Source organism: Schistocerca serialis, chromosome 2 (assembly GCF_023864345.2).
Source record: "Schistocerca serialis cubense isolate TAMUIC-IGC-003099 chromosome 2, iqSchSeri2.2, whole genome shotgun sequence".
Taxonomy (NCBI): domain Eukaryota; kingdom Metazoa; phylum Arthropoda; class Insecta; order Orthoptera; family Acrididae; genus Schistocerca; species Schistocerca serialis.
Window position 1 is genome coordinate 963,152,631 of NC_064639.1, and position 22,256 is coordinate 963,174,886.

The 22,256-nt window shown below is 54.4% G+C and overlaps 54 non-coding genes across 54 annotated transcripts; 44 read left to right on the top strand and 10 right to left on the bottom strand.

Moving 5' to 3' along the window:
- The first annotated feature begins 283 nt into the window (after positions 1-283).
- Trnag-gcc (transfer RNA glycine (anticodon GCC)) lies at positions 284-354 on the top strand. Its single transcript has one exon. It is a non-coding gene; the product is annotated as a tRNA-Gly (tRNA).
- A 293-nt stretch (positions 355-647) lies between these two features.
- Positions 648-720, top strand: Trnam-cau (transfer RNA methionine (anticodon CAU)). Its single transcript has one exon. It is a non-coding gene; the product is annotated as a tRNA-Met (tRNA).
- Positions 721-1,001: 281 nt separating this feature from the next.
- Positions 1,002-1,073, top strand: Trnae-uuc (transfer RNA glutamic acid (anticodon UUC)). The gene has a single exon. It is a non-coding gene; the product is annotated as a tRNA-Glu (tRNA).
- Positions 1,074-1,271: 198 nt separating this feature from the next.
- On the top strand, positions 1,272-1,345 carry Trnai-aau (transfer RNA isoleucine (anticodon AAU)). The gene has a single exon. It is a non-coding gene; the product is annotated as a tRNA-Ile (tRNA).
- Positions 1,346-1,931: 586 nt separating this feature from the next.
- Positions 1,932-2,003, bottom strand: Trnag-ucc (transfer RNA glycine (anticodon UCC)). The gene has a single exon. It is a non-coding gene; the product is annotated as a tRNA-Gly (tRNA).
- A 341-nt stretch (positions 2,004-2,344) lies between these two features.
- Positions 2,345-2,415, top strand: Trnag-gcc (transfer RNA glycine (anticodon GCC)). Its single transcript has one exon. It is a non-coding gene; the product is annotated as a tRNA-Gly (tRNA).
- A 293-nt stretch (positions 2,416-2,708) lies between these two features.
- Trnam-cau (transfer RNA methionine (anticodon CAU)) lies at positions 2,709-2,781 on the top strand. Its single transcript has one exon. It is a non-coding gene; the product is annotated as a tRNA-Met (tRNA).
- A 281-nt stretch (positions 2,782-3,062) lies between these two features.
- Trnae-uuc (transfer RNA glutamic acid (anticodon UUC)) lies at positions 3,063-3,134 on the top strand. The gene has a single exon. It is a non-coding gene; the product is annotated as a tRNA-Glu (tRNA).
- A 198-nt stretch (positions 3,135-3,332) lies between these two features.
- Trnai-aau (transfer RNA isoleucine (anticodon AAU)) lies at positions 3,333-3,406 on the top strand. Its single transcript has one exon. It is a non-coding gene; the product is annotated as a tRNA-Ile (tRNA).
- A 586-nt stretch (positions 3,407-3,992) lies between these two features.
- Trnag-ucc (transfer RNA glycine (anticodon UCC)) lies at positions 3,993-4,064 on the bottom strand. Its single transcript has one exon. It is a non-coding gene; the product is annotated as a tRNA-Gly (tRNA).
- Positions 4,065-4,405: 341 nt separating this feature from the next.
- Trnag-gcc (transfer RNA glycine (anticodon GCC)) lies at positions 4,406-4,476 on the top strand. Its single transcript has one exon. It is a non-coding gene; the product is annotated as a tRNA-Gly (tRNA).
- A 293-nt stretch (positions 4,477-4,769) lies between these two features.
- Positions 4,770-4,842, top strand: Trnam-cau (transfer RNA methionine (anticodon CAU)). The gene has a single exon. It is a non-coding gene; the product is annotated as a tRNA-Met (tRNA).
- A 281-nt stretch (positions 4,843-5,123) lies between these two features.
- Trnae-uuc (transfer RNA glutamic acid (anticodon UUC)) lies at positions 5,124-5,195 on the top strand. The gene has a single exon. It is a non-coding gene; the product is annotated as a tRNA-Glu (tRNA).
- Positions 5,196-5,393: 198 nt separating this feature from the next.
- Positions 5,394-5,467, top strand: Trnai-aau (transfer RNA isoleucine (anticodon AAU)). Its single transcript has one exon. It is a non-coding gene; the product is annotated as a tRNA-Ile (tRNA).
- Positions 5,468-6,053: 586 nt separating this feature from the next.
- Positions 6,054-6,125, bottom strand: Trnag-ucc (transfer RNA glycine (anticodon UCC)). Its single transcript has one exon. It is a non-coding gene; the product is annotated as a tRNA-Gly (tRNA).
- A 341-nt stretch (positions 6,126-6,466) lies between these two features.
- Positions 6,467-6,537, top strand: Trnag-gcc (transfer RNA glycine (anticodon GCC)). Its single transcript has one exon. It is a non-coding gene; the product is annotated as a tRNA-Gly (tRNA).
- Positions 6,538-6,830: 293 nt separating this feature from the next.
- Positions 6,831-6,903, top strand: Trnam-cau (transfer RNA methionine (anticodon CAU)). Its single transcript has one exon. It is a non-coding gene; the product is annotated as a tRNA-Met (tRNA).
- A 281-nt stretch (positions 6,904-7,184) lies between these two features.
- Positions 7,185-7,256, top strand: Trnae-uuc (transfer RNA glutamic acid (anticodon UUC)). Its single transcript has one exon. It is a non-coding gene; the product is annotated as a tRNA-Glu (tRNA).
- Positions 7,257-7,454: 198 nt separating this feature from the next.
- Trnai-aau (transfer RNA isoleucine (anticodon AAU)) lies at positions 7,455-7,528 on the top strand. The gene has a single exon. It is a non-coding gene; the product is annotated as a tRNA-Ile (tRNA).
- A 586-nt stretch (positions 7,529-8,114) lies between these two features.
- Positions 8,115-8,186, bottom strand: Trnag-ucc (transfer RNA glycine (anticodon UCC)). Its single transcript has one exon. It is a non-coding gene; the product is annotated as a tRNA-Gly (tRNA).
- A 341-nt stretch (positions 8,187-8,527) lies between these two features.
- Positions 8,528-8,598, top strand: Trnag-gcc (transfer RNA glycine (anticodon GCC)). Its single transcript has one exon. It is a non-coding gene; the product is annotated as a tRNA-Gly (tRNA).
- Positions 8,599-8,891: 293 nt separating this feature from the next.
- Trnam-cau (transfer RNA methionine (anticodon CAU)) lies at positions 8,892-8,964 on the top strand. Its single transcript has one exon. It is a non-coding gene; the product is annotated as a tRNA-Met (tRNA).
- Positions 8,965-9,245: 281 nt separating this feature from the next.
- Trnae-uuc (transfer RNA glutamic acid (anticodon UUC)) lies at positions 9,246-9,317 on the top strand. Its single transcript has one exon. It is a non-coding gene; the product is annotated as a tRNA-Glu (tRNA).
- A 198-nt stretch (positions 9,318-9,515) lies between these two features.
- Trnai-aau (transfer RNA isoleucine (anticodon AAU)) lies at positions 9,516-9,589 on the top strand. The gene has a single exon. It is a non-coding gene; the product is annotated as a tRNA-Ile (tRNA).
- Positions 9,590-10,175: 586 nt separating this feature from the next.
- Positions 10,176-10,247, bottom strand: Trnag-ucc (transfer RNA glycine (anticodon UCC)). The gene has a single exon. It is a non-coding gene; the product is annotated as a tRNA-Gly (tRNA).
- A 341-nt stretch (positions 10,248-10,588) lies between these two features.
- On the top strand, positions 10,589-10,659 carry Trnag-gcc (transfer RNA glycine (anticodon GCC)). Its single transcript has one exon. It is a non-coding gene; the product is annotated as a tRNA-Gly (tRNA).
- A 293-nt stretch (positions 10,660-10,952) lies between these two features.
- Positions 10,953-11,025, top strand: Trnam-cau (transfer RNA methionine (anticodon CAU)). Its single transcript has one exon. It is a non-coding gene; the product is annotated as a tRNA-Met (tRNA).
- Positions 11,026-11,306: 281 nt separating this feature from the next.
- On the top strand, positions 11,307-11,378 carry Trnae-uuc (transfer RNA glutamic acid (anticodon UUC)). The gene has a single exon. It is a non-coding gene; the product is annotated as a tRNA-Glu (tRNA).
- Positions 11,379-11,576: 198 nt separating this feature from the next.
- Trnai-aau (transfer RNA isoleucine (anticodon AAU)) lies at positions 11,577-11,650 on the top strand. The gene has a single exon. It is a non-coding gene; the product is annotated as a tRNA-Ile (tRNA).
- Positions 11,651-12,236: 586 nt separating this feature from the next.
- On the bottom strand, positions 12,237-12,308 carry Trnag-ucc (transfer RNA glycine (anticodon UCC)). Its single transcript has one exon. It is a non-coding gene; the product is annotated as a tRNA-Gly (tRNA).
- Positions 12,309-12,649: 341 nt separating this feature from the next.
- Positions 12,650-12,720, top strand: Trnag-gcc (transfer RNA glycine (anticodon GCC)). The gene has a single exon. It is a non-coding gene; the product is annotated as a tRNA-Gly (tRNA).
- Positions 12,721-13,013: 293 nt separating this feature from the next.
- Positions 13,014-13,086, top strand: Trnam-cau (transfer RNA methionine (anticodon CAU)). The gene has a single exon. It is a non-coding gene; the product is annotated as a tRNA-Met (tRNA).
- Positions 13,087-13,367: 281 nt separating this feature from the next.
- Positions 13,368-13,439, top strand: Trnae-uuc (transfer RNA glutamic acid (anticodon UUC)). Its single transcript has one exon. It is a non-coding gene; the product is annotated as a tRNA-Glu (tRNA).
- Positions 13,440-13,637: 198 nt separating this feature from the next.
- Trnai-aau (transfer RNA isoleucine (anticodon AAU)) lies at positions 13,638-13,711 on the top strand. Its single transcript has one exon. It is a non-coding gene; the product is annotated as a tRNA-Ile (tRNA).
- A 586-nt stretch (positions 13,712-14,297) lies between these two features.
- On the bottom strand, positions 14,298-14,369 carry Trnag-ucc (transfer RNA glycine (anticodon UCC)). Its single transcript has one exon. It is a non-coding gene; the product is annotated as a tRNA-Gly (tRNA).
- A 341-nt stretch (positions 14,370-14,710) lies between these two features.
- Positions 14,711-14,781, top strand: Trnag-gcc (transfer RNA glycine (anticodon GCC)). The gene has a single exon. It is a non-coding gene; the product is annotated as a tRNA-Gly (tRNA).
- A 293-nt stretch (positions 14,782-15,074) lies between these two features.
- Trnam-cau (transfer RNA methionine (anticodon CAU)) lies at positions 15,075-15,147 on the top strand. Its single transcript has one exon. It is a non-coding gene; the product is annotated as a tRNA-Met (tRNA).
- Positions 15,148-15,428: 281 nt separating this feature from the next.
- On the top strand, positions 15,429-15,500 carry Trnae-uuc (transfer RNA glutamic acid (anticodon UUC)). The gene has a single exon. It is a non-coding gene; the product is annotated as a tRNA-Glu (tRNA).
- A 198-nt stretch (positions 15,501-15,698) lies between these two features.
- Positions 15,699-15,772, top strand: Trnai-aau (transfer RNA isoleucine (anticodon AAU)). Its single transcript has one exon. It is a non-coding gene; the product is annotated as a tRNA-Ile (tRNA).
- A 586-nt stretch (positions 15,773-16,358) lies between these two features.
- On the bottom strand, positions 16,359-16,430 carry Trnag-ucc (transfer RNA glycine (anticodon UCC)). Its single transcript has one exon. It is a non-coding gene; the product is annotated as a tRNA-Gly (tRNA).
- Positions 16,431-16,771: 341 nt separating this feature from the next.
- On the top strand, positions 16,772-16,842 carry Trnag-gcc (transfer RNA glycine (anticodon GCC)). Its single transcript has one exon. It is a non-coding gene; the product is annotated as a tRNA-Gly (tRNA).
- Positions 16,843-17,135: 293 nt separating this feature from the next.
- On the top strand, positions 17,136-17,208 carry Trnam-cau (transfer RNA methionine (anticodon CAU)). The gene has a single exon. It is a non-coding gene; the product is annotated as a tRNA-Met (tRNA).
- A 281-nt stretch (positions 17,209-17,489) lies between these two features.
- On the top strand, positions 17,490-17,561 carry Trnae-uuc (transfer RNA glutamic acid (anticodon UUC)). Its single transcript has one exon. It is a non-coding gene; the product is annotated as a tRNA-Glu (tRNA).
- Positions 17,562-17,759: 198 nt separating this feature from the next.
- Trnai-aau (transfer RNA isoleucine (anticodon AAU)) lies at positions 17,760-17,833 on the top strand. Its single transcript has one exon. It is a non-coding gene; the product is annotated as a tRNA-Ile (tRNA).
- A 586-nt stretch (positions 17,834-18,419) lies between these two features.
- On the bottom strand, positions 18,420-18,491 carry Trnag-ucc (transfer RNA glycine (anticodon UCC)). Its single transcript has one exon. It is a non-coding gene; the product is annotated as a tRNA-Gly (tRNA).
- A 341-nt stretch (positions 18,492-18,832) lies between these two features.
- Positions 18,833-18,903, top strand: Trnag-gcc (transfer RNA glycine (anticodon GCC)). Its single transcript has one exon. It is a non-coding gene; the product is annotated as a tRNA-Gly (tRNA).
- A 293-nt stretch (positions 18,904-19,196) lies between these two features.
- Trnam-cau (transfer RNA methionine (anticodon CAU)) lies at positions 19,197-19,269 on the top strand. Its single transcript has one exon. It is a non-coding gene; the product is annotated as a tRNA-Met (tRNA).
- Positions 19,270-19,550: 281 nt separating this feature from the next.
- On the top strand, positions 19,551-19,622 carry Trnae-uuc (transfer RNA glutamic acid (anticodon UUC)). Its single transcript has one exon. It is a non-coding gene; the product is annotated as a tRNA-Glu (tRNA).
- Positions 19,623-19,820: 198 nt separating this feature from the next.
- On the top strand, positions 19,821-19,894 carry Trnai-aau (transfer RNA isoleucine (anticodon AAU)). The gene has a single exon. It is a non-coding gene; the product is annotated as a tRNA-Ile (tRNA).
- Positions 19,895-20,480: 586 nt separating this feature from the next.
- On the bottom strand, positions 20,481-20,552 carry Trnag-ucc (transfer RNA glycine (anticodon UCC)). The gene has a single exon. It is a non-coding gene; the product is annotated as a tRNA-Gly (tRNA).
- A 341-nt stretch (positions 20,553-20,893) lies between these two features.
- Trnag-gcc (transfer RNA glycine (anticodon GCC)) lies at positions 20,894-20,964 on the top strand. The gene has a single exon. It is a non-coding gene; the product is annotated as a tRNA-Gly (tRNA).
- Positions 20,965-21,257: 293 nt separating this feature from the next.
- On the top strand, positions 21,258-21,330 carry Trnam-cau (transfer RNA methionine (anticodon CAU)). Its single transcript has one exon. It is a non-coding gene; the product is annotated as a tRNA-Met (tRNA).
- A 281-nt stretch (positions 21,331-21,611) lies between these two features.
- Trnae-uuc (transfer RNA glutamic acid (anticodon UUC)) lies at positions 21,612-21,683 on the top strand. Its single transcript has one exon. It is a non-coding gene; the product is annotated as a tRNA-Glu (tRNA).
- Positions 21,684-21,881: 198 nt separating this feature from the next.
- Positions 21,882-21,955, top strand: Trnai-aau (transfer RNA isoleucine (anticodon AAU)). Its single transcript has one exon. It is a non-coding gene; the product is annotated as a tRNA-Ile (tRNA).
- Positions 21,956-22,256: the final 301 nt, after the last annotated feature.

Here is a 22,256-nt window from a genome sequence, read left to right on the forward strand (position 1 = left end):
AGGTGATCGTACCCGGCAGGCGCATTTCGAGGCAGGCTAGGGGAGCACATCCAGACGCATTCGGACAGCGTATCCGCGCACATTTCGCATCCTTTGGCAAGAGTCGGCGCCGGCGACGCAAGAGTACGCAGAGGACCGCGTTCTGGCGGCATCTTTAAGCAGTGCAGTGCAGGATTCAGCGTCTGCAGCATCTTCTCCACAGAATGCTACGGCGCTTGACGGCAGTCCCACTTTCCCTTGAGACATCTGCTCGGGAAGCAGCGTGAAGGTACCGCTGGCCCGAGCATCGGTGGTTCAGTGGTAGAATGCTCGCCTGCCACGCGGGCGGCCCGGGTTCGATTCCCGGCCGATGCATCATTTTGTTTTTTCTCCGGTAGGGGTGCTGCGTGTCTTTCGCACTCGAACTGCGTGAGCCATGAGAATGAACCGCGGGATTCCGTATGGAAAGAACCAATCATGCAGCGCGGACGACTGCTCGTTTGGACTCCTGCGTGCTATTGTACATACTGGCGTCGGCCTAGCATCGCAAGTTGCCTGCCGCGCCGTGAATGCACGTGTAGCAACAGAAAAAATGAGCCAGGGAGTGCAGACTCTCTACCACTTGTATTCGATACTTACCAAGATTCCAGAAGGTCTAACGATCGCCTGCCTCGGTAGCGCAGTAGGCAGCGCGTAAGTCTCATAATCTTAAGGTCGTGAGTTCGATCCTCACCCGGGGCATCTAATTTTCTGTGACTGAAGGTGGTGCTGTCGCTAGGGCGCCAACTTATTTCTTGTTTGTTATCCACAACGTTTCAACGCTTCAGCGGGAAAATGTTTACTTCCTGTTATTGCTACATACAGCTTCCCTATTCCTCTTCTCCCAGCAGAGCATGAAGCCAAAAGCATTGCTCTGCGACGTTTGAGGTGCGCGCCTTGCCAGTCAGTATGTGCAAAGATGCTCGCAAAGAGAGCGACAATGCGACAAGCGACCGTACGAACGGTCGAATGAAACGGCCGCATCCGGTGTGGTCTAGTGGCTAGGATACCTGGCTTTCACCCAGGAGGCCCGGGTTCGATTCCCGGTACCGGAACGGAATTTTTTCCACACGAATCGTGACAAGTTTGAGCTGTCCGAGCGGCCGTTTCCCGTCCTGCTCGCAATATAGCTACTGTTTCGTGACCGTCAGCAGAATATAGACTAGGGAAGCAGACACACGACGACCATAGGAATGGTGTATGGCTTCATGCCACCTGATTCCAGCGTAGGGCTGAGCAACTGCATCTGCCGAGGCCCGTTAGCTCAGTTGGTTAGAGCGTCGTGCTAATAACGCGAAGGTCGTGGGTTCGATCCCCCCACGGGCCACTTCTCTTTTACTACTGCGAAAAGGCAGCGCCGATTTCAGCTGGCGAGTGTGATGACCAAATGATCATCACCCTGCGTGGAAGTTGACAGAGGATCCGAACCCGACTCGTCGGGAAGCACTACAGCATTCACTCGGCAATGGCCATAATATCTTGAATACACTGGTTAGAGAAAATGAAAGAAAATGTCCGATTGCCGATGCGTAACAACTTTGGCCCTTGTCAGTACTTGGGCGGGTGAGCGCATGGGAACACAGGGCACTATTGGCAGTTTTACTTCCTATTTTTGTTTCTCCTTTGTTTTCGGAGCTACAGCCCGATTCGGCCAGGGAGACGCCACCGTGAAATGAAGGGGGCGTGCTGTGTGTCCATCGCCTCGCCTCGCCTCTCCTTACCTCTCTCAGTCGTTTCTCGTGCTTGTCGTTTTGATATAGGCCGATTTGAGAGCGTCAGCTCTCGCGTCAGCTGAGCAAAGTCGAGACAAGTCGAGACACACTAAGGGCTGGTATGCAGCGAGTAAGAGGGCGAAAAAACAATAGTTTAAGAGCGCGTGGCAAAAGTACTCATACGCGAAATTAAAAGCCTGCTGCGGTGGCCGGGAATCGAACCCGGATCAACTGCTTGGAAGGCAACTATGCTGACCATTACACCACGACCGCACAAGCGAGCGCCCCGCCACCGCGCTGAGTCGGCTTCCCGCCTGTCGGCAGCGGCCGAAGGTGATCGTACCCGGCAGGCGCATTTCGAGGCAGGCTAGGGGAGCACATCCAGACGCATTCGGACAGCGTATCCGCGCACATTTCGCATCCTTTGGCAAGAGTCGGCGCCGGCGACGCAAGAGTACGCAGAGGACCGCGTTCTGGCGGCATCTTTAAGCAGTGCAGTGCAGGATTCAGCGTCTGCAGCATCTTCTCCACAGAATGCTACGGCGCTTGACGGCAGTCCCACTTTCCCTTGAGACATCTGCTCGGGAAGCAGCGTGAAGGTACCGCTGGCCCGAGCATCGGTGGTTCAGTGGTAGAATGCTCGCCTGCCACGCGGGCGGCCCGGGTTCGATTCCCGGCCGATGCATCATTTTGTTTTTTCTCCGGTAGGGGTGCTGCGTGTCTTTCGCACTCGAACTGCGTGAGCCATGAGAATGAACCGCGGGATTCCGTATGGAAAGAACCAATCATGCAGCGCGGACGACTGCTCGTTTGGACTCCTGCGTGCTATTGTACATACTGGCGTCGGCCTAGCATCGCAAGTTGCCTGCCGCGCCGTGAATGCACGTGTAGCAACAGAAAAAATGAGCCAGGGAGTGCAGACTCTCTACCACTTGTATTCGATACTTACCAAGATTCCAGAAGGTCTAACGATCGCCTGCCTCGGTAGCGCAGTAGGCAGCGCGTAAGTCTCATAATCTTAAGGTCGTGAGTTCGATCCTCACCCGGGGCATCTAATTTTCTGTGACTGAAGGTGGTGCTGTCGCTAGGGCGCCAACTTATTTCTTGTTTGTTATCCACAACGTTTCAACGCTTCAGCGGGAAAATGTTTACTTCCTGTTATTGCTACATACAGCTTCCCTATTCCTCTTCTCCCAGCAGAGCATGAAGCCAAAAGCATTGCTCTGCGACGTTTGAGGTGCGCGCCTTGCCAGTCAGTATGTGCAAAGATGCTCGCAAAGAGAGCGACAATGCGACAAGCGACCGTACGAACGGTCGAATGAAACGGCCGCATCCGGTGTGGTCTAGTGGCTAGGATACCTGGCTTTCACCCAGGAGGCCCGGGTTCGATTCCCGGTACCGGAACGGAATTTTTTCCACACGAATCGTGACAAGTTTGAGCTGTCCGAGCGGCCGTTTCCCGTCCTGCTCGCAATATAGCTACTGTTTCGTGACCGTCAGCAGAATATAGACTAGGGAAGCAGACACACGACGACCATAGGAATGGTGTATGGCTTCATGCCACCTGATTCCAGCGTAGGGCTGAGCAACTGCATCTGCCGAGGCCCGTTAGCTCAGTTGGTTAGAGCGTCGTGCTAATAACGCGAAGGTCGTGGGTTCGATCCCCCCACGGGCCACTTCTCTTTTACTACTGCGAAAAGGCAGCGCCGATTTCAGCTGGCGAGTGTGATGACCAAATGATCATCACCCTGCGTGGAAGTTGACAGAGGATCCGAACCCGACTCGTCGGGAAGCACTACAGCATTCACTCGGCAATGGCCATAATATCTTGAATACACTGGTTAGAGAAAATGAAAGAAAATGTCCGATTGCCGATGCGTAACAACTTTGGCCCTTGTCAGTACTTGGGCGGGTGAGCGCATGGGAACACAGGGCACTATTGGCAGTTTTACTTCCTATTTTTGTTTCTCCTTTGTTTTCGGAGCTACAGCCCGATTCGGCCAGGGAGACGCCACCGTGAAATGAAGGGGGCGTGCTGTGTGTCCATCGCCTCGCCTCGCCTCTCCTTACCTCTCTCAGTCGTTTCTCGTGCTTGTCGTTTTGATATAGGCCGATTTGAGAGCGTCAGCTCTCGCGTCAGCTGAGCAAAGTCGAGACAAGTCGAGACACACTAAGGGCTGGTATGCAGCGAGTAAGAGGGCGAAAAAACAATAGTTTAAGAGCGCGTGGCAAAAGTACTCATACGCGAAATTAAAAGCCTGCTGCGGTGGCCGGGAATCGAACCCGGATCAACTGCTTGGAAGGCAACTATGCTGACCATTACACCACGACCGCACAAGCGAGCGCCCCGCCACCGCGCTGAGTCGGCTTCCCGCCTGTCGGCAGCGGCCGAAGGTGATCGTACCCGGCAGGCGCATTTCGAGGCAGGCTAGGGGAGCACATCCAGACGCATTCGGACAGCGTATCCGCGCACATTTCGCATCCTTTGGCGAGAGTCGGCGCCGGCGACGCAAGAGTACGCAGAGGACCGCGTTCTGGCGGCATCTTTAAGCAGTGCAGTGCAGGATTCAGCGTCTGCAGCATCTTCTCCACAGAATGCTACGGCGCTTGACGGCAGTCCCACTTTCCCTTGAGACATCTGCTCGGGAAGCAGCGTGAAGGTACCGCTGGCCCGAGCATCGGTGGTTCAGTGGTAGAATGCTCGCCTGCCACGCGGGCGGCCCGGGTTCAATCCCCGGCCGATGCATCATTTTGTTTTTTCTCCGGTAGGGGTGCTGCGTGTCTTTCGCACTCGAACTGCGTGAGCCATGAGAATGAACCGCGGGATTCCGTATGGAAAGAACCAATCATGCAGCGCGGACGACTGCTCGTTTGGACTCCTGCGTGCTATTGTACATACTGGCGTCGGCCTAGCATCGCAAGTTGCCTGCCGCGCCGTGAATGCACGTGTAGCAACAGAAAAAATGAGCCAGGGAGTGCAGACTCTCTACCACTTGTATTCGATACTTACCAAGATTCCAGAAGGTCTAACGATCGCCTGCCTCGGTAGCGCAGTAGGCAGCGCGTAAGTCTCATAATCTTAAGGTCGTGAGTTCGATCCTCACCCGGGGCATCTAATTTTCTGTGACTGAAGGTGGTGCTGTTGCTAGGGCGCCAACTTATTTCTTGTTTGTTATCCACAACGTTTCAACGCTTCAGCGGGAAAATGTTTACTTCCTGTTATTGCTACATACAGCTTCCCTATTCCTCTTCTCCCAGCAGAGCATGAAGCCAAAAGCATTGCTCTGCGACGTTTGAGGTGCGCGCCTTGCCAGTCAGTATGTGCAAAGATGCTCGCAAAGAGAGCGACAATGCGACAAGCGACCGTACGAACGGTCGAATGAAACGGCCGCATCCGGTGTGGTCTAGTGGCTAGGATACCTGGCTTTCACCCAGGAGGCCCGGGTTCGATTCCCGGTACCGGAACGGAATTTTTTCCACACGAATCGTGACAAGTTTGAGCTGTCCGAGCGGCCGTTTCCCGTCCTGCTCGCAATATAGCTACTGTTTCGTGACCGTCAGCAGAATATAGACTAGGGAAGCAGACACACGACGACCATAGGAATGGTGTATGGCTTCATGCCACCTGATTCCAGCGTAGGGCTGAGCAACTGCATCTGCCGAGGCCCGTTAGCTCAGTTGGTTAGAGCGTCGTGCTAATAACGCGAAGGTCGTGGGTTCGATCCCCCCACGGGCCACTTCTCTTTTACTACTGCGAAAAGGCAGCGCCGATTTCAGCTGGCGAGTGTGATGACCAAATGATCATCACCCTGCGTGGAAGTTGACAGAGGATCCGAACCCGACTCGTCGGGAAGCACTACAGCATTCACTCGGCAATGGCCATAATATCTTGAATACACTGGTTAGAGAAAATGAAAGAAAATGTCCGATTGCCGATGCGTAACAACTTTGGCCCTTGTCAGTACTTGGGCGGGTGAGCGCATGGGAACACAGGGCACTATTGGCAGTTTTACTTCCTATTTTTGTTTCTCCTTTGTTTTCGGAGCTACAGCCCGATTCGGCCAGGGAGACGCCACCGTGAAATGAAGGGGGCGTGCTGTGTGTCCATCGCCTCGCCTCGCCTCTCCTTACCTCTCTCAGTCGTTTCTCGTGCTTGTCGTTTTGATATAGGCCGATTTGAGAGCGTCAGCTCTCGCGTCAGCTGAGCAAAGTCGAGACAAGTCGAGACACACTAAGGGCTGGTATGCAGCGAGTAAGAGGGCGAAAAAACAATAGTTTAAGAGCGCGTGGCAAAAGTACTCATACGCGAAATTAAAAGCCTGCTGCGGTGGCCGGGAATCGAACCCGGATCAACTGCTTGGAAGGCAACTATGCTGACCATTACACCACGACCGCACAAGCGAGCGCCCCGCCACCGCGCTGAGTCGGCTTCCCGCCTGTCGGCAGCGGCCGAAGGTGATCGTACCCGGCAGGCGCATTTCGAGGCAGGCTAGGGGAGCACATCCAGACGCATTCGGACAGCGTATCCGCGCACATTTCGCATCCTTTGGCGAGAGTCGGCGCCGGCGACGCAAGAGTACGCAGAGGACCGCGTTCTGGCGGCATCTTTAAGCAGTGCAGTGCAGGATTCAGCGTCTGCAGCATCTTCTCCACAGAATGCTACGGCGCTTGACGGCAGTCCCACTTTCCCTTGAGACATCTGCTCGGGAAGCAGCGTGAAGGTACCGCTGGCCCGAGCATCGGTGGTTCAGTGGTAGAATGCTCGCCTGCCACGCGGGCGGCCCGGGTTCGATCCCCGGCCGATGCATCATTTTGTTTTTTCTCCGGTAGGGGTGCTGCGTGTCTTTCGCACTCGAACTGCGTGAGCCATGAGAATGAACCGCGGGATTCCGTATGGAAAGAACCAATCATGCAGCGCGGACGACTGCTCGTTTGGACTCCTGCGTGCTATTGTACATACTGGCGTCGGCCTAGCATCGCAAGTTGCCTGCCGCGCCGTGAATGCACGTGTAGCAACAGAAAAAATGAGCCAGGGAGTGCAGACTCTCTACCACTTGTATTCGATACTTACCAAGATTCCAGAAGGTCTAACGATCGCCTGCCTCGGTAGCGCAGTAGGCAGCGCGTAAGTCTCATAATCTTAAGGTCGTGAGTTCGATCCTCACCCGGGGCATCTAATTTTCTGTGACTGAAGGTGGTGCTGTTGCTAGGGCGCCAACTTATTTCTTGTTTGTTATCCACAACGTTTCAACGCTTCAGCGGGAAAATGTTTACTTCCTGTTATTGCTACATACAGCTTCCCTATTCCTCTTCTCCCAGCAGAGCATGAAGCCAAAAGCATTGCTCTGCGACGTTTGAGGTGCGCGCCTTGCCAGTCAGTATGTGCAAAGATGCTCGCAAAGAGAGCGACAATGCGACAAGCGACCGTACGAACGGTCGAATGAAACGGCCGCATCCGGTGTGGTCTAGTGGCTAGGATACCTGGCTTTCACCCAGGAGGCCCGGGTTCGATTCCCGGTACCGGAACGGAATTTTTTCCACACGAATTGTGACAAGTTTGAGCTGTCCGAGCGGCCGTTTCCCGTCCTGCTCGCAATATAGCTACTGTTTCGTGACCGTCAGCAGAATATAGACTAGGGAAGCAGACACACGACGACCATAGGAATGGTGTATGGCTTCATGCCACCTGATTCCAGCGTAGGGCTGAGCAACTGCATCTGCCGAGGCCCGTTAGCTCAGTTGGTTAGAGCGTCGTGCTAATAACGCGAAGGTCGTGGGTTCGATCCCCCCACGGGCCACTTCTCTTTTACTACTGCGAAAAGGCAGCGCCGATTTCAGCTGGCGAGTGTGATGACCAAATGATCATCACCCTGCGTGGAAGTTGACAGAGGATCCGAACCCGACTCGTCGGGAAGCACTACAGCATTCACTCGGCAATGGCCATAATATCTTGAATACACTGGTTAGAGAAAATGAAAGAAAATGTCCGATTGCCGATGCGTAACAACTTTGGCCCTTGTCAGTACTTGGGCGGGTGAGCGCATGGGAACACAGGGCACTATTGGCAGTTTTACTTCCTATTTTTGTTTCTCCTTTGTTTTCGGAGCTACAGCCCGATTCGGCCAGGGAGACGCCACCGTGAAATGAAGGGGGCGTGCTGTGTGTCCATCGCCTCGCCTCGCCTCTCCTTACCTCTCTCAGTCGTTTCTCGTGCTTGTCGTTTTGATATAGGCCGATTTGAGAGCGTCAGCTCTCGCGTCAGCTGAGCAAAGTCGAGACAAGTCGAGACACACTAAGGGCTGGTATGCAGCGAGTAAGAGGGCGAAAAAACAATAGTTTAAGAGCGCGTGGCAAAAGTACTCATACGCGAAATTAAAAGCCTGCTGCGGTGGCCGGGAATCGAACCCGGATCAACTGCTTGGAAGGCAACTATGCTGACCATTACACCACGACCGCACAAGCGAGCGCCCCGCCACCGCGCTGAGTCGGCTTCCCGCCTGTCGGCAGCGGCCGAAGGTGATCGTACCCGGCAGGCGCATTTCGAGGCAGGCTAGGGGAGCACATCCAGACGCATTCGGACAGCGTATCCGCGCACATTTCGCATCCTTTGGCAAGAGTCGGCGCCGGCGACGCAAGAGTACGCAGAGGACCGCGTTCTGGCGGCATCTTTAAGCAGTGCAGTGCAGGATTCAGCGTCTGCAGCATCTTCTCCACAGAATGCTACGGCGCTTGACGGCAGTCCCACTTTCCCTTGAGACATCTGCTCGGGAAGCAGCGTGAAGGTACCGCTGGCCCGAGCATCGGTGGTTCAGTGGTAGAATGCTCGCCTGCCACGCGGGCGGCCCGGGTTCGATTCCCGGCCGATGCATCATTTTGTTTTTTCTCCGGTAGGGGTGCTGCGTGTCTTTCGCACTCGAACTGCGTGAGCCATGAGAATGAACCGCGGGATTCCGTATGGAAAGAACCAATCATGCAGCGCGGACGACTGCTCGTTTGGACTCCTGCGTGCTATTGTACATACTGGCGTCGGCCTAGCATCGCAAGTTGCCTGCCGCGCCGTGAATGCACGTGTAGCAACAGAAAAAATGAGCCAGGGAGTGCAGACTCTCTACCACTTGTATTCGATACTTACCAAGATTCCAGAAGGTCTAACGATCGCCTGCCTCGGTAGCGCAGTAGGCAGCGCGTAAGTCTCATAATCTTAAGGTCGTGAGTTCGATCCTCACCCGGGGCATCTAATTTTCTGTGACTGAAGGTGGTGCTGTTGCTAGGGCGCCAACTTATTTCTTGTTTGTTATCCACAACGTTTCAACGCTTCAGCGGGAAAATGTTTACTTCCTGTTATTGCTACATACAGCTTCCCTATTCCTCTTCTCCCAGCAGAGCATGAAGCCAAAAGCATTGCTCTGCGACGTTTGAGGTGCGCGCCTTGCCAGTCAGTATGTGCAAAGATGCTCGCAAAGAGAGCGACAATGCGACAAGCGACCGTACGAACGGTCGAATGAAACGGCCGCATCCGGTGTGGTCTAGTGGCTAGGATACCTGGCTTTCACCCAGGAGGCCCGGGTTCGATTCACGGTACCGGAACGGAATTTTTTCCACACGAATCGTGACAAGTTTGAGCTGTCCGAGCGGCCGTTTCCCGTCCTGCTCGCAATATAGCTACTGTTTCGTGACCGTCAGCAGAATATAGACTAGGGAAGCAGACACACGACGACCATAGGAATGGTGTATGGCTTCATGCCACCTGATTCCAGCGTAGGGCTGAGCAACTGCATCTGCCGAGGCCCGTTAGCTCAGTTGGTTAGAGCGTCGTGCTAATAACGCGAAGGTCGTGGGTTCGATCCCCCCACGGGCCACTTCTCTTTTACTACTGCGAAAAGGCAGCGCCGATTTCAGCTGGCGAGTGTGATGACCAAATGATCATCACCCTGCGTGGAAGTTGACAGAGGATCCGAACCCGACTCGTCGGGAAGCACTACAGCATTCACTCGGCAATGGCCATAATATCTTGAATACACTGGTTAGAGAAAATGAAAGAAAATGTCCGATTGCCGATGCGTAACAACTTTGGCCCTTGTCAGTACTTGGGCGGGTGAGCGCATGGGAACACAGGGCACTATTGGCAGTTTTACTTCCTATTTTTGTTTCTCCTTTGTTTTCGGAGCTACAGCCCGATTCGGCCAGGGAGACGCCACCGTGAAATGAAGGGGGCGTGCTGTGTGTCCATCGCCTCGCCTCGCCTCTCCTTACCTCTCTCAGTCGTTTCTCGTGCTTGTCGTTTTGATATAGGCCGATTTGAGAGCGTCAGCTCTCGCGTCAGCTGAGCAAAGTCGAGACAAGTCGAGACACACTAAGGGCTGGTATGCAGCGAGTAAGAGGGCGAAAAAACAATAGTTTAAGAGCGCGTGGCAAAAGTACTCATACGCGAAATTAAAAGCCTGCTGCGGTGGCCGGGAATCGAACCCGGATCAACTGCTTGGAAGGCAACTATGCTGACCATTACACCACGACCGCACAAGCGAGCGCCCCGCCACCGCGCTGAGTCGGCTTCCCGCCTGTCGGCAGCGGCCGAAGGTGATCGTACCCGGCAGGCGCATTTCGAGGCAGGCTAGGGGAGCACATCCAGACGCATTCGGACAGCGTATCCGCGCACATTTCGCATCCTTTGGCAAGAGTCGGCGCCGGCGACGCAAGAGTACGCAGAGGACCGCGTTCTGGCGGCATCTTTAAGCAGTGCAGTGCAGGATTCAGCGTCTGCAGCATCTTCTCCACAGAATGCTACGGCGCTTGACGGCAGTCCCACTTTCCCTTGAGACATCTGCTCGGGAAGCAGCGTGAAGGTACCGCTGGCCCGAGCATCGGTGGTTCAGTGGTAGAATGCTCGCCTGCCACGCGGGCGGCCCGGGTTCGATTCCCGGCCGATGCATCATTTTGTTTTTTCTCCGGTAGGGGTGCTGCGTGTCTTTCGCACTCGAACTGCGTGAGCCATGAGAATGAACCGCGGGATTCCGTATGGAAAGAACCAATCATGCAGCGCGGACGACTGCTCGTTTGGACTCCTGCGTGCTATTGTACATACTGGCGTCGGCCTAGCATCGCAAGTTGCCTGCCGCGCCGTGAATGCACGTGTAGCAACAGAAAAAATGAGCCAGGGAGTGCAGACTCTCTACCACTTGTATTCGATACTTACCAAGATTCCAGAAGGTCTAACGATCGCCTGCCTCGGTAGCGCAGTAGGCAGCGCGTAAGTCTCATAATCTTAAGGTCGTGAGTTCGATCCTCACCCGGGGCATCTAATTTTCTGTGACTGAAGGTGGTGCTGTTGCTAGGGCGCCAACTTATTTCTTGTTTGTTATCCACAACGTTTCAACGCTTCAGCGGGAAAATGTTTACTTCCTGTTATTGCTACATACAGCTTCCCTATTCCTCTTCTCCCAGCAGAGCATGAAGCCAAAAGCATTGCTCTGCGACGTTTGAGGTGCGCGCCTTGCCAGTCAGTATGTGCAAAGATGCTCGCAAAGAGAGCGACAATGCGACAAGCGACCGTACGAACGGTCGAATGAAACGGCCGCATCCGGTGTGGTCTAGTGGCTAGGATACCTGGCTTTCACCCAGGAGGCCCGGGTTCGATTCACGGTACCGGAACGGAATTTTTTCCACACGAATCGTGACAAGTTTGAGCTGTCCGAGCGGCCGTTTCCCGTCCTGCTCGCAATATAGCTACTGTTTCGTGACCGTCAGCAGAATATAGACTAGGGAAGCAGACACACGACGACCATAGGAATGGTGTATGGCTTCATGCCACCTGATTCCAGCGTAGGGCTGAGCAACTGCATCTGCCGAGGCCCGTTAGCTCAGTTGGTTAGAGCGTCGTGCTAATAACGCGAAGGTCGTGGGTTCGATCCCCCCACGGGCCACTTCTCTTTTACTACTGCGAAAAGGCAGCGCCGATTTCAGCTGGCGAGTGTGATGACCAAATGATCATCACCCTGCGTGGAAGTTGACAGAGGATCCGAACCCGACTCGTCGGGAAGCACTACAGCATTCACTCGGCAATGGCCATAATATCTTGAATACACTGGTTAGAGAAAATGAAAGAAAATGTCCGATTGCCGATGCGTAACAACTTTGGCCCTTGTCAGTACTTGGGCGGGTGAGCGCATGGGAACACAGGGCACTATTGGCAGTTTTACTTCCTATTTTTGTTTCTCCTTTGTTTTCGGAGCTACAGCCCGATTCGGCCAGGGAGACGCCACCGTGAAATGAAGGGGGCGTGCTGTGTGTCCATCGCCTCGCCTCGCCTCTCCTTACCTCTCTCAGTCGTTTCTCGTGCTTGTCGTTTTGATATAGGCCGATTTGAGAGCGTCAGCTCTCGCGTCAGCTGAGCAAAGTCGAGACAAGTCGAGACACACTAAGGGCTGGTATGCAGCGAGTAAGAGGGCGAAAAAACAATAGTTTAAGAGCGCGTGGCAAAAGTACTCATACGCGAAATTAAAAGCCTGCTGCGGTGGCCGGGAATCGAACCCGGATCAACTGCTTGGAAGGCAACTATGCTGACCATTACACCACGACCGCACAAGCGAGCGCCCCGCCACCGCGCTGAGTCGGCTTCCCGCCTGTCGGCAGCGGCCGAAGGTGATCGTACCCGGCAGGCGCATTTCGAGGCAGGCTAGGGGAGCACATCCAGACGCATTCGGACAGCGTATCCGCGCACATTTCGCATCCTTTGGCAAGAGTCGGCGCCGGCGACGCAAGAGTACGCAGAGGACCGCGTTCTGGCGGCATCTTTAAGCAGTGCAGTGCAGGATTCAGCGTCTGCAGCATCTTCTCCACAGAATGCTACGGCGCTTGACGGCAGTCCCACTTTCCCTTGAGACATCTGCTCGGGAAGCAGCGTGAAGGTACCGCTGGCCCGAGCATCGGTGGTTCAGTGGTAGAATGCTCGCCTGCCACGCGGGCGGCCCGGGTTCGATTCCCGGCCGATGCATCATTTTGTTTTTTCTCCGGTAGGGGTGCTGCGTGTCTTTCGCACTCGAACTGCGTGAGCCATGAGAATGAACCGCGGGATTCCGTATGGAAAGAACCAATCATGCAGCGCGGACGACTGCTCGTTTGGACTCCTGCGTGCTATTGTACATACTGGCGTCGGCCTAGCATCGCAAGTTGCCTGCCGCGCCGTGAATGCACGTGTAGCAACAGAAAAAATGAGCCAGGGAGTGCAGACTCTCTACCACTTGTATTCGATACTTACCAAGATTCCAGAAGGTCTAACGATCGCCTGCCTCGGTAGCGCAGTAGGCAGCGCGTAAGTCTCATAATCTTAAGGTCGTGAGTTCGATCCTCACCCGGGGCATCTAATTTTCTGTGACTGAAGGTGGTGCTGTTGCTAGGGCGCCAACTTATTTCTTGTTTGTTATCCACAACGTTTCAACGCTTCAGCGGGAAAATGTTTACTTCCTGTTATTGCTACATACAGCTTCCCTATTCCTCTTCTCCCAGCAGAGCATGAAGCCAAAAGCATTGCTCTGCGACGTTTGAGGTGCGCGCCTTGCCAGTCAGTATGTGCAAAGATGCTCGCAAAGAGAGCGACAATGCGACAAGCGACCGTACGAACGGTCGAATGAAACGGCCGCATCCGGTGTGGTCTAGTGGCTAGGATACCTGGCTTTCACCCAGGAGGCCCGGGTTCGATTCCCGGTACCGGAACGGAATTTTTTCCACACGAATCGTGACAAGTTTGAGCTGTCCGAGCGGCCGTTTCCCGTCCTGCTCGCAATATAGCTACTGTTTCGTGACCGTCAGCAGAATATAGACTAGGGAAGCAGACACACGACGACCATAGGAATGGTGTATGGCTTCATGCCACCTGATTCCAGCGTAGGGCTGAGCAACTGCATCTGCCGAGGCCCGTTAGCTCAGTTGGTTAGAGCGTCGTGCTAATAACGCGAAGGTCGTGGGTTCGATCCCCCCACGGGCCACTTCTCTTTTACTACTGCGAAAAGGCAGCGCCGATTTCAGCTGGCGAGTGTGATGACCAAATGATCATCACCCTGCGTGGAAGTTGACAGAGGATCCGAACCCGACTCGTCGGGAAGCACTACAGCATTCACTCGGCAATGGCCATAATATCTTGAATACACTGGTTAGAGAAAATGAAAGAAAATGTCCGATTGCCGATGCGTAACAACTTTGGCCCTTGTCAGTACTTGGGCGGGTGAGCGCATGGGAACACAGGGCACTATTGGCAGTTTTACTTCCTATTTTTGTTTCTCCTTTGTTTTCGGAGCTACAGCCCGATTCGGCCAGGGAGACGCCACCGTGAAATGAAGGGGGCGTGCTGTGTGTCCATCGCCTCGCCTCGCCTCTCCTTACCTCTCTCAGTCGTTTCTCGTGCTTGTCGTTTTGATATAGGCCGATTTGAGAGCGTCAGCTCTCGCGTCAGCTGAGCAAAGTCGAGACAAGTCGAGACACACTAAGGGCTGGTATGCAGCGAGTAAGAGGGCGAAAAAACAATAGTTTAAGAGCGCGTGGCAAAAGTACTCATACGCGAAATTAAAAGCCTGCTGCGGTGGCCGGGAATCGAACCCGGATCAACTGCTTGGAAGGCAACTATGCTGACCATTACACCACGACCGCACAAGCGAGCGCCCCGCCACCGCGCTGAGTCGGCTTCCCGCCTGTCGGCAGCGGCCGAAGGTGATCGTACCCGGCAGGCGCATTTCGAGGCAGGCTAGGGGAGCACATCCAGACGCATTCGGACAGCGTATCCGCGCACATTTCGCATCCTTTGGCAAGAGTCGGCGCCGGCGACGCAAGAGTACGCAGAGGACCGCGTTCTGGCGGCATCTTTAAGCAGTGCAGTGCAGGATTCAGCGTCTGCAGCATCTTCTCCACAGAATGCTACGGCGCTTGACGGCAGTCCCACTTTCCCTTGAGACATCTGCTCGGGAAGCAGCGTGAAGGTACCGCTGGCCCGAGCATCGGTGGTTCAGTGGTAGAATGCTCGCCTGCCACGCGGGCGGCCCGGGTTCGATTCCCGGCCGATGCATCATTTTGTTTTTTCTCCGGTAGGGGTGCTGCGTGTCTTTCGCACTCGAACTGCGTGAGCCATGAGAATGAACCGCGGGATTCCGTATGGAAAGAACCAATCATGCAGCGCGGACGACTGCTCGTTTGGACTCCTGCGTGCTATTGTACATACTGGCGTCGGCCTAGCATCGCAAGTTGCCTGCCGCGCCGTGAATGCACGTGTAGCAACAGAAAAAATGAGCCAGGGAGTGCAGACTCTCTACCACTTGTATTCGATACTTACCAAGATTCCAGAAGGTCTAACGATCGCCTGCCTCGGTAGCGCAGTAGGCAGCGCGTAAGTCTCATAATCTTAAGGTCGTGAGTTCGATCCTCACCCGGGGCATCTAATTTTCTGTGACTGAAGGTGGTGCTGTTGCTAGGGCACCAACTTATTTCTTGTTTGTTATCCACAACGTTTCAACGCTTCAGCGGGAAAATGTTTACTTCCTGTTATTGCTACATACAGCTTCCCTATTCCTCTTCTCCCAGCAGAGCATGAAGCCAAAAGCATTGCTCTGCGACGTTTGAGGTGCGCGCCTTGCCAGTCAGTATGTGCAAAGATGCTCGCAAAGAGAGCGACAATGCGACAAGCGACCGTACGAACGGTCGAATGAAACGGCCGCATCCGGTGTGGTCTAGTGGCTAGGATACCTGGCTTTCACCCAGGAGGCCCGGGTTCGATTCCCGGTACCGGAACGGAATTTTTTCCACACGAATCGTGACAAGTTTGAGCTGTCCGAGCGGCCGTTTCCCGTCCTGCTCGCAATATAGCTACTGTTTCGTGACCGTCAGCAGAATATAGACTAGGGAAGCAGACACACGACGACCATAGGAATGGTGTATGGCTTCATGCCACCTGATTCCAGCGTAGGGCTGAGCAACTGCATCTGCCGAGGCCCGTTAGCTCAGTTGGTTAGAGCGTCGTGCTAATAACGCGAAGGTCGTGGGTTCGATCCCCCCACGGGCCACTTCTCTTTTACTACTGCGAAAAGGCAGCGCCGATTTCAGCTGGCGAGTGTGATGACCAAATGATCATCACCCTGCGTGGAAGTTGACAGAGGATCCGAACCCGACTCGTCGGGAAGCACTACAGCATTCACTCGGCAATGGCCATAATATCTTGAATACACTGGTTAGAGAAAATGAAAGAAAATGTCCGATTGCCGATGCGTAACAACTTTGGCCCTTGTCAGTACTTGGGCGGGTGAGCGCATGGGAACACAGGGCACTATTGGCAGTTTTACTTCCTATTTTTGTTTCTCCTTTGTTTTCGGAGCTACAGCCCGATTCGGCCAGGGAGACGCCACCGTGAAATGAAGGGGGCGTGCTGTGTGTCCATCGCCTCGCCTCGCCTCTCCTTACCTCTCTCAGTCGTTTCTCGTGCTTGTCGTTTTGATATAGGCCGATTTGAGAGCGTCAGCTCTCGCGTCAGCTGAGCAAAGTCGAGACAAGTCGAGACACACTAAGGGCTGGTATGCAGCGAGTAAGAGGGCGAAAAAACAATAGTTTAAGAGCGCGTGGCAAAAGTACTCATACGCGAAATTAAAAGCCTGCTGCGGTGGCCGGGAATCGAACCCGGATCAACTGCTTGGAAGGCAACTATGCTGACCATTACACCACGACCGCACAAGCGAGCGCCCCGCCACCGCGCTGAGTCGGCTTCCCGCCTGTCGGCAGCGGCCGAAGGTGATCGTACCCGGCAGGCGCATTTCGAGGCAGGCTAGGGGAGCACATCCAGACGCATTCGGACAGCGTATCCGCGCACATTTCGCATCCTTTGGCAAGAGTCGGCGCCGGCGACGCAAGAGTACGCAGAGGACCGCGTTCTGGCGGCATCTTTAAGCAGTGCAGTGCAGGATTCAGCGTCTGCAGCATCTTCTCCACAGAATGCTACGGCGCTTGACGGCAGTCCCACTTTCCCTTGAGACATCTGCTCGGGAAGCAGCGTGAAGGTACCGCTGGCCCGAGCATCGGTGGTTCAGTGGTAGAATGCTCGCCTGCCACGCGGGCGGCCCGGGTTCGATTCCCGGCCGATGCATCATTTTGTTTTTTCTCCGGTAGGGGTGCTGCGTGTCTTTCGCACTCGAACTGCGTGAGCCATGAGAATGAACCGCGGGATTCCGTATGGAAAGAACCAATCATGCAGCGCGGACGACTGCTCGTTTGGACTCCTGCGTGCTATTGTACATACTGGCGTCGGCCTAGCATCGCAAGTTGCCTGCCGCGCCGTGAATGCACGTGTAGCAACAGAAAAAATGAGCCAGGGAGTGCAGACTCTCTACCACTTGTATTCGATACTTACCAAGATTCCAGAAGGTCTAACGATCGCCTGCCTCGGTAGCGCAGTAGGCAGCGCGTAAGTCTCATAATCTTAAGGTCGTGAGTTCGATCCTCACCCGGGGCATCTAATTTTCTGTGACTGAAGGTGGTGCTGTTGCTAGGGCGCCAACTTATTTCTTGTTTGTTATCCACAACGTTTCAACGCTTCAGCGGGAAAATGTTTACTTCCTGTTATTGCTACATACAGCTTCCCTATTCCTCTTCTCCCAGCAGAGCATGAAGCCAAAAGCATTGCTCTGCGACGTTTGAGGTGCGCGCCTTGCCAGTCAGTATGTGCAAAGATGCTCGCAAAGAGAGCGACAATGCGACAAGCGACCGTACGAACGGTCGAATGAAACGGCCGCATCCGGTGTGGTCTAGTGGCTACGATACCTGGCTTTCACCCAGGAGGCCCGGGTTCGATTCCCGGTACCGGAACGGAATTTTTTCCACACGAATCGTGACAAGTTTGAGCTGTCCGAGCGGCCGTTTCCCGTCCTGCTCGCAATATAGCTACTGTTTCGTGACCGTCAGCAGAATATAGACTAGGGAAGCAGACACACGACGACCATAGGAATGGTGTATGGCTTCATGCCACCTGATTCCAGCGTAGGGCTGAGCAACTGCATCTGCCGAGGCCCGTTAGCTCAGTTGGTTAGAGCGTCGTGCTAATAACGCGAAGGTCGTGGGTTCGATCCCCCCACGGGCCACTTCTCTTTTACTACTGCGAAAAGGCAGCGCCGATTTCAGCTGGCGAGTGTGATGACCAAATGATCATCACCCTGCGTGGAAGTTGACAGAGGATCCGAACCCGACTCGTCGGGAAGCACTACAGCATTCACTCGGCAATGGCCATAATATCTTGAATACACTGGTTAGAGAAAATGAAAGAAAATGTCCGATTGCCGATGCGTAACAACTTTGGCCCTTGTCAGTACTTGGGCGGGTGAGCGCATGGGAACACAGGGCACTATTGGCAGTTTTACTTCCTATTTTTGTTTCTCCTTTGTTTTCGGAGCTACAGCCCGATTCGGCCAGGGAGACGCCACCGTGAAATGAAGGGGGCGTGCTGTGTGTCCATCGCCTCGCCTCGCCTCTCCTTACCTCTCTCAGTCGTTTCTCGTGCTTGTCGTTTTGATATAGGCCGATTTGAGAGCGTCAGCTCTCGCGTCAGCTGAGCAAAGTCGAGACAAGTCGAGACACACTAAGGGCTGGTATGCAGCGAGTAAGAGGGCGAAAAAACAATAGTTTAAGAGCGCGTGGCAAAAGTACTCATACGCGAAATTAAAAGCCTGCTGCGGTGGCCGGGAATCGAACCCGGATCAACTGCTTGGAAGGCAACTATGCTGACCATTACACCACGACCGCACAAGCGAGCGCCCCGCCACCGCGCTGAGTCGGCTTCCCGCCTGTCGGCAGCGGCCGAAGGTGATCGTACCCGGCAGGCGCATTTCGAGGCAGGCTAGGGGAGCACATCCAGACGCATTCGGACAGCGTATCCGCGCACATTTCGCATCCTTTGGCAAGAGTCGGCGCCGGCGACGCAAGAGTACGCAGAGGACCGCGTTCTGGCGGCATCTTTAAGCAGTGCAGTGCAGGATTCAGCGTCTGCAGCATCTTCTCCACAGAATGCTACGGCGCTTGACGGCAGTCCCACTTTCCCTTGAGACATCTGCTCGGGAAGCAGCGTGAAGGTACCGCTGGCCCGAGCATCGGTGGTTCAGTGGTAGAATGCTCGCCTGCCACGCGGGCGGCCCGGGTTCGATTCCCGGCCGATGCATCATTTTGTTTTTTCTCCGGTAGGGGTGCTGCGTGTCTTTCGCACTCGAACTGCGTGAGCCATGAGAATGAACCGCGGGATTCCGTATGGAAAGAACCAATCATGCAGCGCGGACGACTGCTCGTTTGGACTCCTGCGTGCTATTGTACATACTGGCGTCGGCCTAGCATCGCAAGTTGCCTGCCGCGCCGTGAATGCACGTGTAGCAACAGAAAAAATGAGCCAGGGAGTGCAGACTCTCTACCACTTGTATTCGATACTTACCAAGATTCCAGAAGGTCTAACGATCGCCTGCCTCGGTAGCGCAGTAGGCAGCGCGTAAGTCTCATAATCTTAAGGTCGTGAGTTCGATCCTCACCCGGGGCATCTAATTTTCTGTGACTGAAGGTGGTGCTGTTGCTAGGGCGCCAACTTATTTCTTGTTTGTTATCCACAACGTTTCAACGCTTCAGCGGGAAAATGTTTACTTCCTGTTATTGCTACATACAGCTTCCCTATTCCTCTTCTCCCAGCAGAGCATGAAGCCAAAAGCATTGCTCTGCGACGTTTGAGGTGCGCGCCTTGCCAGTCAGTATGTGCAAAGATGCTCGCAAAGAGAGCGACAATGCGACAAGCGACCGTACGAACGGTCGAATGAAACGGCCGCATCCGGTGTGGTCTAGTGGCTAGGATACCTGGCTTTCACCCAGGAGGCCCGGGTTCGATTCCCGGTACCAGAACGGAATTTTTTCCACACGAATCGTGACAAGTTTGAGCTGTCCGAGCGGCCGTTTCCCGTCCTGCTCGCAATATAGCTACTGTTTCGTGACCGTCAGCAGAATATAGACTAGGGAAGCAGACACACGACGACCATAGGAATGGTGTATGGCTTCATGCCACCTGATTCCAGCGTAGGGCTGAGCAACTGCATCTGCCGAGGCCCGTTAGCTCAGTTGGTTAGAGCGTCGTGCTAATAACGCGAAGGTCGTGGGTTCGATCCCCCCACGGGCCACTTCTCTTTTACTACTGCGAAAAGGCAGCGCCGATTTCAGCTGGCGAGTGTGATGACCAAATGATCATCACCCTGCGTGGAAGTTGACAGAGGATCCGAACCCGACTCGTCGGGAAGCACTACAGCATTCACTCGGCAATGGCCATAATATCTTGAATACACTGGTTAGAGAAAATGAAAGAAAATGTCCGATTGCCGATGCGTAACAACTTTGGCCCTTGTCAGTACTTGGGCGGGTGAGCGCATGGGAACACAGGGCACTATTGGCAGTTTTACTTCCTATTTTTGTTTCTCCTTTGTTTTCGGAGCTACAGCCCGATTCGGCCAGGGAGACGCCACCGTGAAATGAAGGGGGCGTGCTGTGTGTCCATCGCCTCGCCTCGCCTCTCCTTACCTCTCTCAGTCGTTTCTCGTGCTTGTCGTTTTGATATAGGCCGATTTGAGAGCGTCAGCTCTCGCGTCAGCTGAGCAAAGTCGAGACAAGTCGAGACACACTAAGGGCTGGTATGCAGCGAGTAAGAGGGCGAAAAAACAATAGTTTAAGAGCGCGTGGCAAAAGTACTCATACGCGAAATTAAAAGCCTGCTGCGGTGGCCGGGAATCGAACCCGGATCAACTGCTTGGAAGGCAACTATGCTGACCATTACACCACGACCGCACAAGCGAGCGCCCCGCCACCGCGCTGAGTCGGCTTCCCGCCTGTCGGCAGCGGCCGAAGGTGATCGTACCCGGCAGGCGCATTTCGAGGCAGGCTAGGGGAGCACATCCAGACGCATTCGGACAGCGTATCCGCGCACATTTCGCATCCTTTGGCAAGAGTCGGCGCCGGCGACGCAAGAGTACGCAGAGGACCGCGTTCTGGCGGCATCTTTAAGCAGTGCAGTGCAGGATTCAGCGTCTGCAGCATCTTCTCCACAGAATGCTACGGCGCTTGACGGCAGTCCCACTTTCCCTTGAGACATCTGCTCGGGAAGCAGCGTGAAGGTACCGCTGGCCCGAGCATCGGTGGTTCAGTGGTAGAATGCTCGCCTGCCACGCGGGCGGCCCGGGTTCGATTCCCGGCCGATGCATCATTTTGTTTTTTCTCCGGTAGGGGTGCTGCGTGTCTTTCGCACTCGAACTGCGTGAGCCATGAGAATGAACCGCGGGATTCCGTATGGAAAGAACCAATCATGCAGCGCGGACGACTGCTCGTTTGGACTCCTGCGTGCTATTGTACATACTGGCGTCGGCCTAGCATCGCAAGTTGCCTGCCGCGCCGTGAATGCACGTGTAGCAACAGAAAAAATGAGCCAGGGAGTGCAGACTCTCTACCACTTGTATTCGATACTTACCAAGATTCCAGAAGGTCTAACGATCGCCTGCCTCGGTAGCGCAGTAGGCAGCGCGTAAGTCTCATAATCTTAAGGTCGTGAGTTCGATCCTCACCCGGGGCATCTAATTTTCTGTGACTGAAGGTGGTGCTGTTGCTAGGGCGCCAACTTATTTCTTGTTTGTTATCCACAACGTTTCAACGCTTCAGCGGGAAAATGTTTACCTCCTGTTATTGCTACATACAGCTTCCCTATTCCTCTTCTCCCAGCACAGCATGAAGCCAAAAGCATTGCTCTGCGACGTTTGAGGTGCGCGCCTTGCCAGTCAGTATGTGCAAAGATGCTCGCAAAGAGAGCGACAATGCGACAAGCGACCGTACGAACGGTCGAATGAAACGGCCGCATCCGGTGTGGTCTAGTGGCTAGGATACCTGGCTTTCACCCAGGAGGCCCGGGTTCGATTCCCGGTACCGGAACGGAATTTTTTCCACACGAATCGTGACAAGTTTGAGCTGTCCGAGCGGCCGTTTCCCGTCCTGCTCGCAATATAGCTACTGTTTCGTGACCGTCAGCAGAATATAGACTAGGGAAGCAGACACACGACGACCATAGGAATGGTGTATGGCTTCATGCCACCTGATTCCAGCGTAGGGCTGAGCAACTGCATCTGCCGAGGCCCGTTAGCTCAGTTGGTTAGAGCGTCGTGCTAATAACGCGAAGGTCGTGGGTTCGATCCCCCCACGGGCCACTTCTCTTTTACTACTGCGAAAAGGCAGCGCCGATTTCAGCTGGCGAGTGTGATGACCAAATGATCATCACCCTGCGTGGAAGTTGACAGAGGATCCGAACCCGACTCGTCGGGAAGCACTACAGCATTCACTCGGCAATGGCCATAATATCTTGAATACACTGGTTAGAGAAAATGAAAGAAAATGTCCGATTGCCGATGCGTAACAACTTTGGCCCTTGTCAGTACTTGGGCGGGTGAGCGCATGGGAACACAGGGCACTATTGGCAGTTTTACTTCCTATTTTTGTTTCTCCTTTGTT